Here is an 11,982-nt window from a genome sequence, read left to right as displayed (position 1 = left end):
CCTCGTCTGTTTGGAATTGTTTGCTTGGAAAAGGAATTTTTACAAATAATGCTTCATAAGTAAAGTGAAGTGAAGTGAAGTCAATCGCCTTAACCACTCGGCCACCTCATCTTTCTGGCACAAATAAAGAAGGATTTTCTGACACCACTTGTCTTGTTTTAAATCAATTCTTTATACATTATTGGTTGTGTTCTCATCAATATCACAGGCTTGTTAGCAAGTCCTCTTTCAAGTGAGCCTTTGCTTAAAGAACATTTATTTTACTTTAGACATAAACTACATTTGTGAACTACTACACCATCTTGTTGATCCATCACAAACGACAAAAAATCATAACATACACATTTGGCCAATGACATGACTTCTACTATAACAGTAATGGTAGATTTTCACTAAATGTGTGCTATGTATGTCTTTAATGAAAAGCATTGTTCATTGAAGTAGATTTCTTATTGAATTAGTTTATTTTTGACATTTAAGTGTTAGCTTCACTTATGAAGCATTATTTGCAAAAATTCCATTTCCAAGCAAACAACTCCAAACCGACGAGGATGGGATTTGAACCCATGCGTGCAGAGCACAATGGATTAGCAGTCCATCGCCTTAACCACTCGGCCACCTCGTCTTTCTGGCACAAATGAGGAAGGGTTTTCTGACACCACTTGTCATATTTTAAATCATTTCTTTATACATTGTTGGTTGTGTTCTCAGCAATATCACAGGCTTGTTAGCAAGTCCACTTTCAAGTGAGCTTTTGCTTAAAGAACATTTATTTTACTTTAAACTTAACCTATATTTGTGATCTACTACACCATCATGTTGATCCATCACAAACGACAAAAAATCATAACATACACATTTGGCCAATGACATGACTACTACTATAACAGTAATGGTAGATTTTCACTAAATGTGTTCTATGTATGTCTTTAATGAAAAGCATTGTTCATTGAAGTAGATTTCTTAATTGAATTAGTTTTTTTTTTACATTTGATTGTCAGCTTCACTTATGAAGCATTATTTGCAAAAATTCCATTTCCAAGCAAACAATTCCAAACCGACGAGGATGTGATTGGAACCTATGAATGCAGAGCACAATGGATTGTGCTCTGCATGCATGGGTTCCAATCCCATCCTTGTCGGTTTGGAATTGTTTGCTTGGAAATGGAATTTTTGCAAATAATGCTTCATAAGTAAAGTGAAGTGAAGTGAAGTCCATCGCCTTAACAACTCGGCCACCTCATCTTTCTGGCACAAATAAAGAAGGGTTTTCTAACACCAGTTGTCATAATTTAAATCAATTCTTTATACATTGTTGGTTGTGTTCTCAGCAATATCACAGGCTTGTTAGCAAGTCCATTTTCAAGTGAGCTTTTGCTTAAAGAACATTTATTTTACTTTAAACGTAACCTATATTTGTGAACTACTACACCATCATGTTGATCCATCACAAACGACAAAAAATCATAACATACACATTTGGCCAATGACATCACTTCTACTATAACAGTAATGGTAGATTTTCCTTAAATGTGTTCTATGTATGTCTTTAATGAAAAGCATTGTTCATTGACATAGATTTCTTAATTGAATTAGTTTATTTTTGACATTTGAGTGTCAGCTTGACTTATGAAGCATTATTTGCAAAATTCCGTTTCCAAGGAAAAAATTCCAAACTGACAAGATTTGAACCCATGCGTGCAGAACACAATGGATTAGCAGTCCATCGCCTTAACCACTCGGCCACCTCGTCTTTCTGGCACAAATAAAGATGAGTTGTCTCACACCACTTGTCATATTTTAAATAATTTCTTTATACATTGTTGGTTGTGTTCTCAGCAATATCACAGGCTTGTTAGCAAGTCCTCTTTCAAGTGAGCCTTTGCTTAAAGAACATTTATTTTACTTTAAACATAACCTATATTTGTGAACTACTACACCATCATGTTGATCCATCACAAACGACAAAAAATCATAACACACACATTTCGCTTAGATTTTCACTAAATGACATGACTTCTACGACTTCTACTATAACAGTAATGGTAGATTTTCACTAAGTGTGTTCTATGTATGTCTTTAATGAAAAGCATTGTTCATTGAAGTAGATTTCTTAATTGAATTAGTTTATTTTTGACATTTCATTGTCAGCTTCACTTATGAAGCATTATTTGCAAAAATTCCATTTCCAAGCAAACAATTCCAAACCGACGAGGATGGGTTTGGAACCCATGAATGCAGAGCACAATGGATTGTGCTCTGCACGCATGGGTTCCAATCCCATCCTCGTCGGTTTGGAATTGTTTGCTTGGAAAAGGAATTTTTACAAATAATGCTTCATAAGTAAAGTGAAGTGAAGTGAAGTCAATCGCCTTAACCACTCGGCCACCTCATCTTTCTGGCACAAATAAAGAAGGATTTTCTGATACCACTTGTCTTGTTTTAAATCAATTCTTTATACATTATTGGTTGTGTTCTCATCAATATCACAGGCTTGTTAGCATGTCCACTTTCAAGTGAGCCTTTGCTTAAAGAACATTTATTTTACTTTAGACATAAACTATATTTGTGAACTACTACACCATCTTGTTGATCCATCACAAACGACAAAAAATCATAACATACACATTTGGCCAATGACATGACTTCTACTATAACAGTAATGGTAGATTTTCACTAAATGTGTGCTATGTATGTCTTTAATGAAAAGCATTGTTCATTGAAGTAGATTTCTTAATTGAATTAGTTTATTTTTGACATTTAAGTGTTAGCTTCACTTATGAAGCATTATTTGCAAAAATTCCATTTCCAAGCAAACAACTCCAAACCAACGAGGATGGGATTTGAACCCATGCATGCAGAGCACAATGGATTAGCAGTCCATCGCCTTAACCACTCGGCCACCTCGTCTTTCTGGCACAAATGAAGAAGGGTTTTCTGACACCACTTGTCATATTTTAAATCATTTCTTTATATATTGTTGGTTGTGTTCTCAGCAATATCACATGCTTGTTAGGAAGTCCACTTTCAAGTGAGCTTTTGCTTAAAGAACATTAATTTTACTTTAAACTTAACCTATATTTGTGAACTACTACACCATCATGTTGATCCATCACAAACGACAAAAAATCATAACATACACATCTGGCCAATGACATGACTACTACTATAACAGTAATGGTAGATTTTCACTAAATGTGTTCTATGTATGTCTTTAATGAAAAGCATTGTTCATTGAAGTAGATTTCTTAATTGAATTAGTTTTTTTTTTACATTTGAGTGTCAGCTTCACTTATGAAGCATTATTTGCAAAAATTCCATTTCCAAGCAAACAATTCCAAACCGACGAGGATGGGATTGGAACCCATGCATGCAGAGTACAATGGATTGTGCTCTGCATGCATGGGTTCCAATCCCATCCTCGTCGGTTTGGAATTGCTTGCTTGGAAATGGAATTTTTGCAAATAATGCTTCATAAGTAAAGTGAAGTGAAGTGAAGTCCATCGCCTTAACCACTCGGCCACCTCATCTTTCTGGCACAAATAAAGAAGGGTTTTCTGACACCACTTGTCATATTTTAAATCATTTCTTTATACATTGTTGGTTGTGTTCTCAGCAATATCACATGCTTGTTAGCAAGTCCACTTTCAAGTGAGCTTTTGCTTAAAGAACATTTATTTTACTTTAAACGTAACCTATATTTGTGAACTACTACACCATCATGTTGATCCATCACAAATGACAAAAAATCATAACTTACAGATCTTGCCAATGACATCACTTCTACTATAACAGTAATGGTAGATTTCACTAAATGTGTGCTATGTATGTCTTTAATGAAAAGCATTGTTCTTTGAAGTAGATTTCTTAATTGAATTAGTTTATTTTTGACATTTGAGTGTTAGCTTCACTTATGAAGCATTATTTGCAAAAATTCCATTTCCAAGCAAACAACTCCAAAACGACGAGGATGGGATTTGAACCCATGCGTGCAGAGCACAATGGATTAGCAGTCCATCGCCTTAACCACTCAGCCACCTCGTCTTTCTGGCACAAATGAAGAAGGGTTTTCTGACACCACTTGTCATATTTTAAATCATTTCTTTATACATTGTTGGTTGTGTTCTCAGCAATATCACAGGCTTGTTAGCAAGTCCACTTTCAAGTGAGCTTTTGCTTAAAGAACATTTATTTTACTTTAAACTTAACCTATATTTGTGAACTACTACACCATCATGTTGATCCATTACAAACGACAAAAAATCATAACATACACATCTGGCCAATGACATGACTACTACTATAACAGTAATGGTAGATTTTCACTAAATGTGTTCTATGTATGTCTTTAATGAAAAGAATTGTTCATTGAAGTAGATTTCTTAATTGAATTAGTTTTTTTTTTACATTTGAGTGTCAGCTTCACTTATGAAGCATTATTTGCAAAAATTCCATTTCCAAGCAAACAATTCCAAACCGACGAGGATGTGATTGGAACCTATGAATGCAGAGCACAATGGATTGTGCTCTGCATGCATGGGTTCCAATCCCATCCTTGTCGGTTTGGAATTGTTTGCTTGGAAATGGAATTTTTGCAAATAATGCTTCATAAGTAAAGTGAAGTGAAGTGAAGTCCATCGCCTTAACAACTCGGCCACCTCATCTTTCTGGCACAAATAAAGAAGGGTTTTCTAACACCAGTTGTCATAATTTAAATCAATTCTTTATACATTGTTGGTTGTGTTCTCAGCAATATCACAGGCTTGTTAGCAAGTCCATTTTCAAGTGAGCTTTTGCTTAAAGAACATTTATTTTACTTTAAACGTAACCTATATTTGTGAACTACTACACCATCATGTTGATCCATCACAAACGACAAAAAATCATAACATACACATTTGGCCAATGACATGACTTCTACTATAACAGTAATGGTAGATTTTCCTTAAATGTGTTCTATGTATGTCTTTAATGAAAAGCATTGTTCATTGAAGTAGATTTCTTAATTGAATTAGTTTATTTTTGACATTTGAGTGTCAGCTTCACTTATGAAGCATTATTTGCAAAATTCCATTTCCAAGGAAAAAATTCCAAACTGACAAGATTTGAACCCATGCGTGCAGAACACAATGGATTATCAGTCCATTGCCTTAACCACTCGGCCACCTCGTCTTTCTGGCACAAATAAAGATGAGTTGTCTCACACCACTTGTCATATTTTAAATAATTTCTTTATACATTGTTGGTTGTGTTCTCAGCAATATCACAGGCTTGTTAGCAAGTCCTCTTTCAAGTGAGCCTTTGCTTAAAGAACATTTATTTTACTTTAAACGTAACCTATATTTGTGAACTACTACACCATCATGTTGATCCATCACAAACGACAAAAAATCATAACACACACATTTCGCTTAGATTTTCACTAAATGACATGACTTCTACGACTTCTACTATAACAGTAATGGTAGATTTTCACTAAGTGTGTTCTATGTATGTCTTTAATGAAAAGCATTGTTCATTGAAGTAGATTTCTTAATTGAATTAGTTTATTTTTGACATTTCAGTGTCAGCTTCACTTATGAAGCATTATTTGCAAAAATTCCATTTCCAAGCAAACAATTCCAAACCGACGAGGATGGGTTTGGAACCCATGAATGCAGAGCACAATGGATTGTGCTCTGCACGCATGGGTTCCAATCCCATCCTTGTCGGTTTGGAATTGTTTGCTTGGAAAAGGAATTTTTACAAATAATGCTTCATAAGTAAAGTGAAGTGAAGTGAAGTCAATCGGCTTAACCACTCGGCCACCTCATCTTTCTGGCACAAATAAAGAAGGATTTTCTGATACCACTTGTCTTGTTTTAAATCAATTCTTTATACATTATTGGTTGTGTTCTCATCAATATCACAGGCTTGTTAGCAAGTCCTCTTTCAAGTGAGCCTTTGCTTAAAGAACATTTATTTTACTTTAGACATAAACTACATTTGTGAACTACTACACCATCTTGTTGATCCATCACAAACGACAAAAAATCATAACATACACATTTGGCCAATGACATGACTTCTACAATAACAGTAATGGTAGATTTTCACTAAATGTGTGCTATGTATGTCTTTAATGAAAAGCATTGTTCATTGAAGTAGATTTCTTATTGAATTAGTTTATTTTTGACATTTAAGTGTTAGCTTCACTTATGAAGCATTATTTGCAAAAATTCCATTTCCAAGCAAACAATTCCAAACCAACAAGATTTGAACCCATGCGTGCATAACACAATGGATTAGCAGTCCATCGCCTTAACCACTCGGCCACCTCGTCTTTCTGGCACAAATAAAGATGAATTGTCTGACACCACTTGTCATATTTTAAATCATTTCTTTATTCATTGTTGGTTGTGTTCTCAGCAATATCACAGGCTTGTTAGCAAGTCCTCTTTCAAGTGAGCCTTTGCTTAAATTACATTTATTTTACTTTAAACGTAACCTATATTTGTGAACTACTACACCATCATGTTGATCCATCACAAACGACAAAAAATCATAACACACACATTTGGCTTAGATTTTCACTAAATGACATGACTTCTACGACTTCTACTATAACAGTAATGGTAGATTTTCACTAAGTGTGTTCTATGTATGTCTTTAATGAAAAGCATTGTTCATTGAAGTAGATTTCTTAATTGAATTAGTTTATTTTTGACATTTCAGTGTCAGCTTCACTTATGAAGCATTATTTGCAAAAAATCCATTTCCAAGCAAACAATTCCAAACCGACGAGGATAGGATTGGAACCCATGAATGCAGAGCACAATGGATTAGCAGTCCATCGCCTTAACCACTCGGCCACCTCGTCTTTCTGGCACAAATAAAGAAGGGTTTTCTAACACCAGTTGTCTTGTTTTAAATCAATTCTTTATACATTATTGGTTGTGTTCTCATCAATATCACAGGCTTGTTAGCATGTCCCCTTTCAAGTGAGCCTTTGCTTAAAGAACATTTATTTTACTTTAGACATAACCTATATTTGTGAACTACTACATGATCATGTTGATCCATCACAAACGACAAAAAATCATAACATACACATTTGGCCAATGACATGACTTCTACTATAACAGTAATGGAAGATTTTCCTTAAATGTGTTCTATGTATGTCTTTAATGAAAAGCATTGTTCATTGACGTAGATTTCTTAATTGAATTAGTTTATTTTTGACATTTGAGTGTCAGCTTCACTTAAGAAGCATTATTTGCAAAATTCCATTTCCAAGGAAAAAATTCCAAACCAACAAGATTTGAACCCATGCGTGCAGAACACAATGGATTAGCAGTCCATCGCCTTAACCACTCGGCCACCTCGTCTTTCTGGCACAAATAAAGATGAGTTGTCTGACACCACTTGTCATATTTTAAATCATTTCTTTATACATTCTTGGTTGTGTTCTCAGCAATATCACAGGCTTGTTAGCAAGTCCACTTTCAAGTGAGCCTTTGCTTAAAGAACATTTATTTTACTTTAAATGTAACCTATATTTGTGAACTACTACACGATCATGTTGATCCATCACAAACGACAAAAAATCATAACACACACATTTGGCTTTGATTTTCACTAAATGACATGACTTCTACGACTTCTACTATAACAGTAATGGTAGATTTTCACTAAGAGTGTTCTATGTATGTCTTTAATGAAAAGCATTGTTCATTGAAGTAGATTTCTTAATTGAATTAGTTTATTTTTGACATTTCAGTGTCAGCTTCACTTATGAAGCATTATTTGCAAAAATTCCATTTCCAAGCAAACATTTCCAAACCGACGAGGATGGGATTGGAACCCATGAAGGCAGAGCACAATGGATTGTGCTCTGCACGCATGGGTTCAAATCCAATCCTCGTCTGTTTGGAATTGTTTGCTTGGAAAAGGAATTTTTACAAATAATGCTTCATAAGTAAAGTGAAGTGAAGTGAAGTCAATCGCCTTAACCACTCGGCCACCTCATCTTTCTGGCACAAATAAAGAAGGATTTTCTGACACCACTTGTCTTGTTTTAAATCAATTCTTTATACATTATTGGTTGTGTTCTCATCAATATCACAGGCTTGTTAGCAAGTCCTCTTTCAAGTGAGCCTTTGCTTAAAGAACATTTATTTTACTTTAGACATAAACTACATTTGTGAACTACTACACCATCTTGTTGATCCATCACAAACGAAAAAAAATCATAACATACACATTTGGCCAATGACATGACTTCTACTATAACAGTAATGGTAGATTTTCACTAAATGTGTGCTATGTATGTCTTTAATGAAAAGCATTGTTCATTGAAGTAGATTTCTTATTGAATTAGTTTATTTTTGACATTTAAGTGTTAGCTTCACTTATGAAGCATTATTTGCAAAAATTCCATTTCCAAGCAAACAACTCCAAACCGACGAGGATGGGATTTGAACCCATGCGTGTAGAGCACAATGGATTAGCAGTCCATCGCCTTAACCACTCGGCCACCTCGTCTTTCTGGCACAAATGAGGAAGGGTTTTCTGACACCACTTGTCATAGTTTAAATCATTTCTTTATACATTGTTGGTTGTGTTCTCAGCAATATCACAGGCTTGTTAGCAAGTCCACTTTCAAGTGAGCTTTTGCTTAAAGAACATTTATTTTACTTTAAACTTAACCTATATTTGTGATCTACTACACCATCATGTTGATCCATCACAAACGACAAAAAATCATAACATACACATCTGGCCAATGACATGACTACTACTATAACAGTAATGGTAGATTTTCACTAAATGTGTTCTATGTATGTCTTTAATGAAATGCATTGTTCATTGAAGTAGATTTCTTAATTGAATTAGTTTTTTTTTTACATTTGAGTGTCAGCTTCACTTATGAAGCATTATTTGCAAAAATTCCATTTCCAAGCAAACAATTCCAAACCGACGAGGATGGGATTGGAACCCAAGCATGCAGAGTACAATGGATTGTGCTCTGCATGCATGGGTTCCAATCCCATCCTCGTCGGTTTGGAATTGCTTGCTTGGAAATGGAATTTTTGCAAATAATGCTTCATAAGTAAAGTGAAGTGAACTGAAGTCCATCGCCTTAACCACTCGGCCACCTCATCTTTCTGGCACAAATAAAGAAGGGTTTTCTGACACCACTTGTCATATTTTAAATCATTTCTTTATACATTGTTGGTTGTGTTCTCAGCAATATCACATGCTTGTTAGCAAGTCCACTTTCAAGTGAGCTTTTGCTTAAAGAACATTTATTTTACTTTAAACGTAACCTATATTTGTGAACTACTACACCATCATGTTGATCCATCACAAATGACAAAAAATCATAACTTACAGATCTTGCCAATGACATCACTTCTACTATAACAGTAATGGTAGATTTCACTAAATGTGTGCTATGTATGTCTTTAATGAAAAGCATTGTTCTTTGAAGTAGATTTCTTAATTGAATTAGTTTATTTTTGACATTTGAGTGTTAGCTTCACTTATGAAGCATTATTTGCAAAAATTCCATTTCCAAGCAAACAACTCCAAACTGACGAGGATGGGATTTGAACCCATGCGTGCAGAGCACAATGGATTAGCAGTCCATCGCCTTAACCACTCAGCCACCTCGTCTTTCTGGCACAAATGAAGAAGGGTTTTCTGACACCACTTGTCATATTTTAAATCATTTCTTTATACATTGTTGGTTGTGTTCTCAGCAATATCACAGGCTTGTTAGCAAGTCCACTTTCAAGTGAGCTTTTGCTTAAAGAACAATTATTTTACTTTAAACTTAACCTATATTTGTGAACTACTACACCATCATGTTGATCCATTACAAACGACAAAAAATCATAACATACACATCTGGCCAATGACATGACTACTACTATAACAGTAATGGTAGATTTTCACTAAATGTGTTCTATGTATGTCTTTAATGAAAAGAATTGTTCATTGAAGTAGATTTCTTAATTGAATTAGTTTTTTTTTTACATTTGAGTGTCAGCTTCACTTATGAAGCATTATTTGCAAAAATTCCATTTCCAAGCAAACAATTCCAAACCGACGAGGATGTGATTGGAACCTATGAATGCAGAGCACAATGGATTGTGCTCTGCATGCATGGGTTCCAATCCCATCCTTGTTGGTTTGGAATAGTTTGCTTGGAAATGGAATTTTTGCAAATAATGCTTCATAAGTAAAGTGAAGTGAAGTGAAGTCCATCGCCTTAACAACTCGGCCACCTCATCTTTCTGGCACAAATAAAGAAGGGTTTTCTAACACCAGTTGTCATAATTTAAATCAATTCTTTATACATTGTTGGTTGTGTTCTCAGCAATATCACAGGCTTGTTAGCAAGTCCATTTTCAAGTGAGCTTTTGCTTAAAGAACATTTATTTTACTTTAAACGTAACCTATATTTGTGAACTACTACACCATCATGTTGATCCATCACAAACGACAAAAAATCATAACATACACATTTGGCCAATGACATGACTTCTACTATAACAGTAATGGTAGATTTTCCTTAAATGTGTTCTATGTATGTCTTTAATGAAAAGCATTGTTCATTGAAGTAGATTTCTTAATTGAATTAGTTTATTTTTGACATTTGAGTGTCAGCTTCACTTATGAAGCATTATTTGCAAAATTCCGTTTCCAAGGAAAAAATTCCAAACTGACAAGATTTGAACCCATGCGTGCAGAACACAATGGATTAGCAGTCCATCGCCTTAACCACTCGGCCACCTCGTCTTTCTGGCACAAATAAAGATGAGTTGTCTCACACCACTTGTCATATTTTAAATAATTTCTTTATACATTGTTGGTTGTGTTCTCAGCAATATCACAGGCTTGTTAGCAAGTCCTCTTTCAAGTGAGCCTTTGCTTAAAGAACATTTATTTTACTTTAAACGTAACCTATATTTGTGAACTACTACACCATCATGTTGATCCATCACAAACGACAAAAAATCATAACACACACATTTCGCTTAGATTTTCACTAAATGACATGACTTCTACGACTTCTACTATAACAGTAATGGTAGATTTTCACTAAGTGTGTTCTATGTATGTCTTTAATGAAAAGCATTGTTCATTGAAGTAGATTTCTTAATTGAATTAGTTTATTTTTGACATTTCAGTGTCAGCTTCACTTATGAAGCATTATTTGCAAAAATTCCATTTCCAAGCAAACAATTCCAAACCGACGAGGATGGGTTTGGAACCCATGAATGCAGAGCACAATGGATTGTGCTCTGCACGCATGGGTTCCAATCCCATCCTTGTCGGTTTGGAATTGTTTGCTTGGAAAAGGAATTTTTACAAATAATGCTTCATAAGTAAAGTGAAGTCAATCGCCTTAACCACTCGGCCACCTCATCTTTCTGGCACAAATAAAGAAGGATTTTCTGATACCACTTGTCTTGTTTTAAATCAATTCTTTATACATTATTGGTTGTGTTCTCATCAATATCACAGGCTTGTTAGCATGTCCACTTTCAAGTGAGCCTTTGCTTAAAGAACATTTATTTTACTTTAGACATAAACTATATTTGTGAACTACTACACCATCTTGTTGATCCATCACAAACGACAAAAAATCATAACATACACATTTGGCCAATGACATGACTTCTACTATAACAGTAATGGTAGATTTTCACTAAATGTGTGCTATGTATGTCTTTAATGAAAAGCATTGTTCATTGAAGTAGATTTCTTAATTGAATTAGTTTAGTTTATGAAGCATTATTTGCAAAAATTCCATTTCCAAGCAAACAACTCCAAACCGACGAGGATGGGATTTGAACCCATGCATGCAGAGCACAATGGATTAGCAGTCCATCCCCTTAACCACTCGGCCACCTCGTCTTTCTGGAACAAATGAAGAAGGGTTTTCTGACACCACTTGTCATATTTTAAATCATTTCTTTATATATTGTTGGT

General features: G+C 34.7%; 5 non-coding genes across 5 annotated transcripts; all 5 read right to left on the bottom strand.

Annotated features, from left to right (window-relative positions):
- Window positions 1-543: 543 nt before the first annotated feature.
- Window positions 544-625, bottom strand: TRNAS-GCU (transfer RNA serine (anticodon GCU)). Its single transcript has one exon. It is a non-coding gene; the product is annotated as a tRNA-Ser (tRNA).
- Window positions 626-2,828: 2,203 nt separating this feature from the next.
- Window positions 2,829-2,910, bottom strand: TRNAS-GCU (transfer RNA serine (anticodon GCU)). Its single transcript has one exon. It is a non-coding gene; the product is annotated as a tRNA-Ser (tRNA).
- Window positions 2,911-3,962: 1,052 nt separating this feature from the next.
- Window positions 3,963-4,044, bottom strand: TRNAS-GCU (transfer RNA serine (anticodon GCU)). The gene has a single exon. It is a non-coding gene; the product is annotated as a tRNA-Ser (tRNA).
- Window positions 4,045-8,441: 4,397 nt separating this feature from the next.
- Window positions 8,442-8,523, bottom strand: TRNAS-GCU (transfer RNA serine (anticodon GCU)). Its single transcript has one exon. It is a non-coding gene; the product is annotated as a tRNA-Ser (tRNA).
- Window positions 8,524-9,575: 1,052 nt separating this feature from the next.
- Window positions 9,576-9,657, bottom strand: TRNAS-GCU (transfer RNA serine (anticodon GCU)). Its single transcript has one exon. It is a non-coding gene; the product is annotated as a tRNA-Ser (tRNA).
- Between the last annotated feature and the right edge of the window lie 2,325 nt (window positions 9,658-11,982).

This window comes from Taudactylus pleione, unplaced genomic scaffold (genome assembly GCF_031769625.1).
Source record: "Taudactylus pleione unplaced genomic scaffold, aTauple2 ptg000680l, whole genome shotgun sequence".
Lineage (NCBI taxonomy): Eukaryota > Metazoa > Chordata > Amphibia > Anura > Myobatrachidae > Taudactylus > Taudactylus pleione.
Note: the sequence above shows the minus strand (reverse complement) of the source record. Positions and strands in the feature narration are given on the sequence as shown.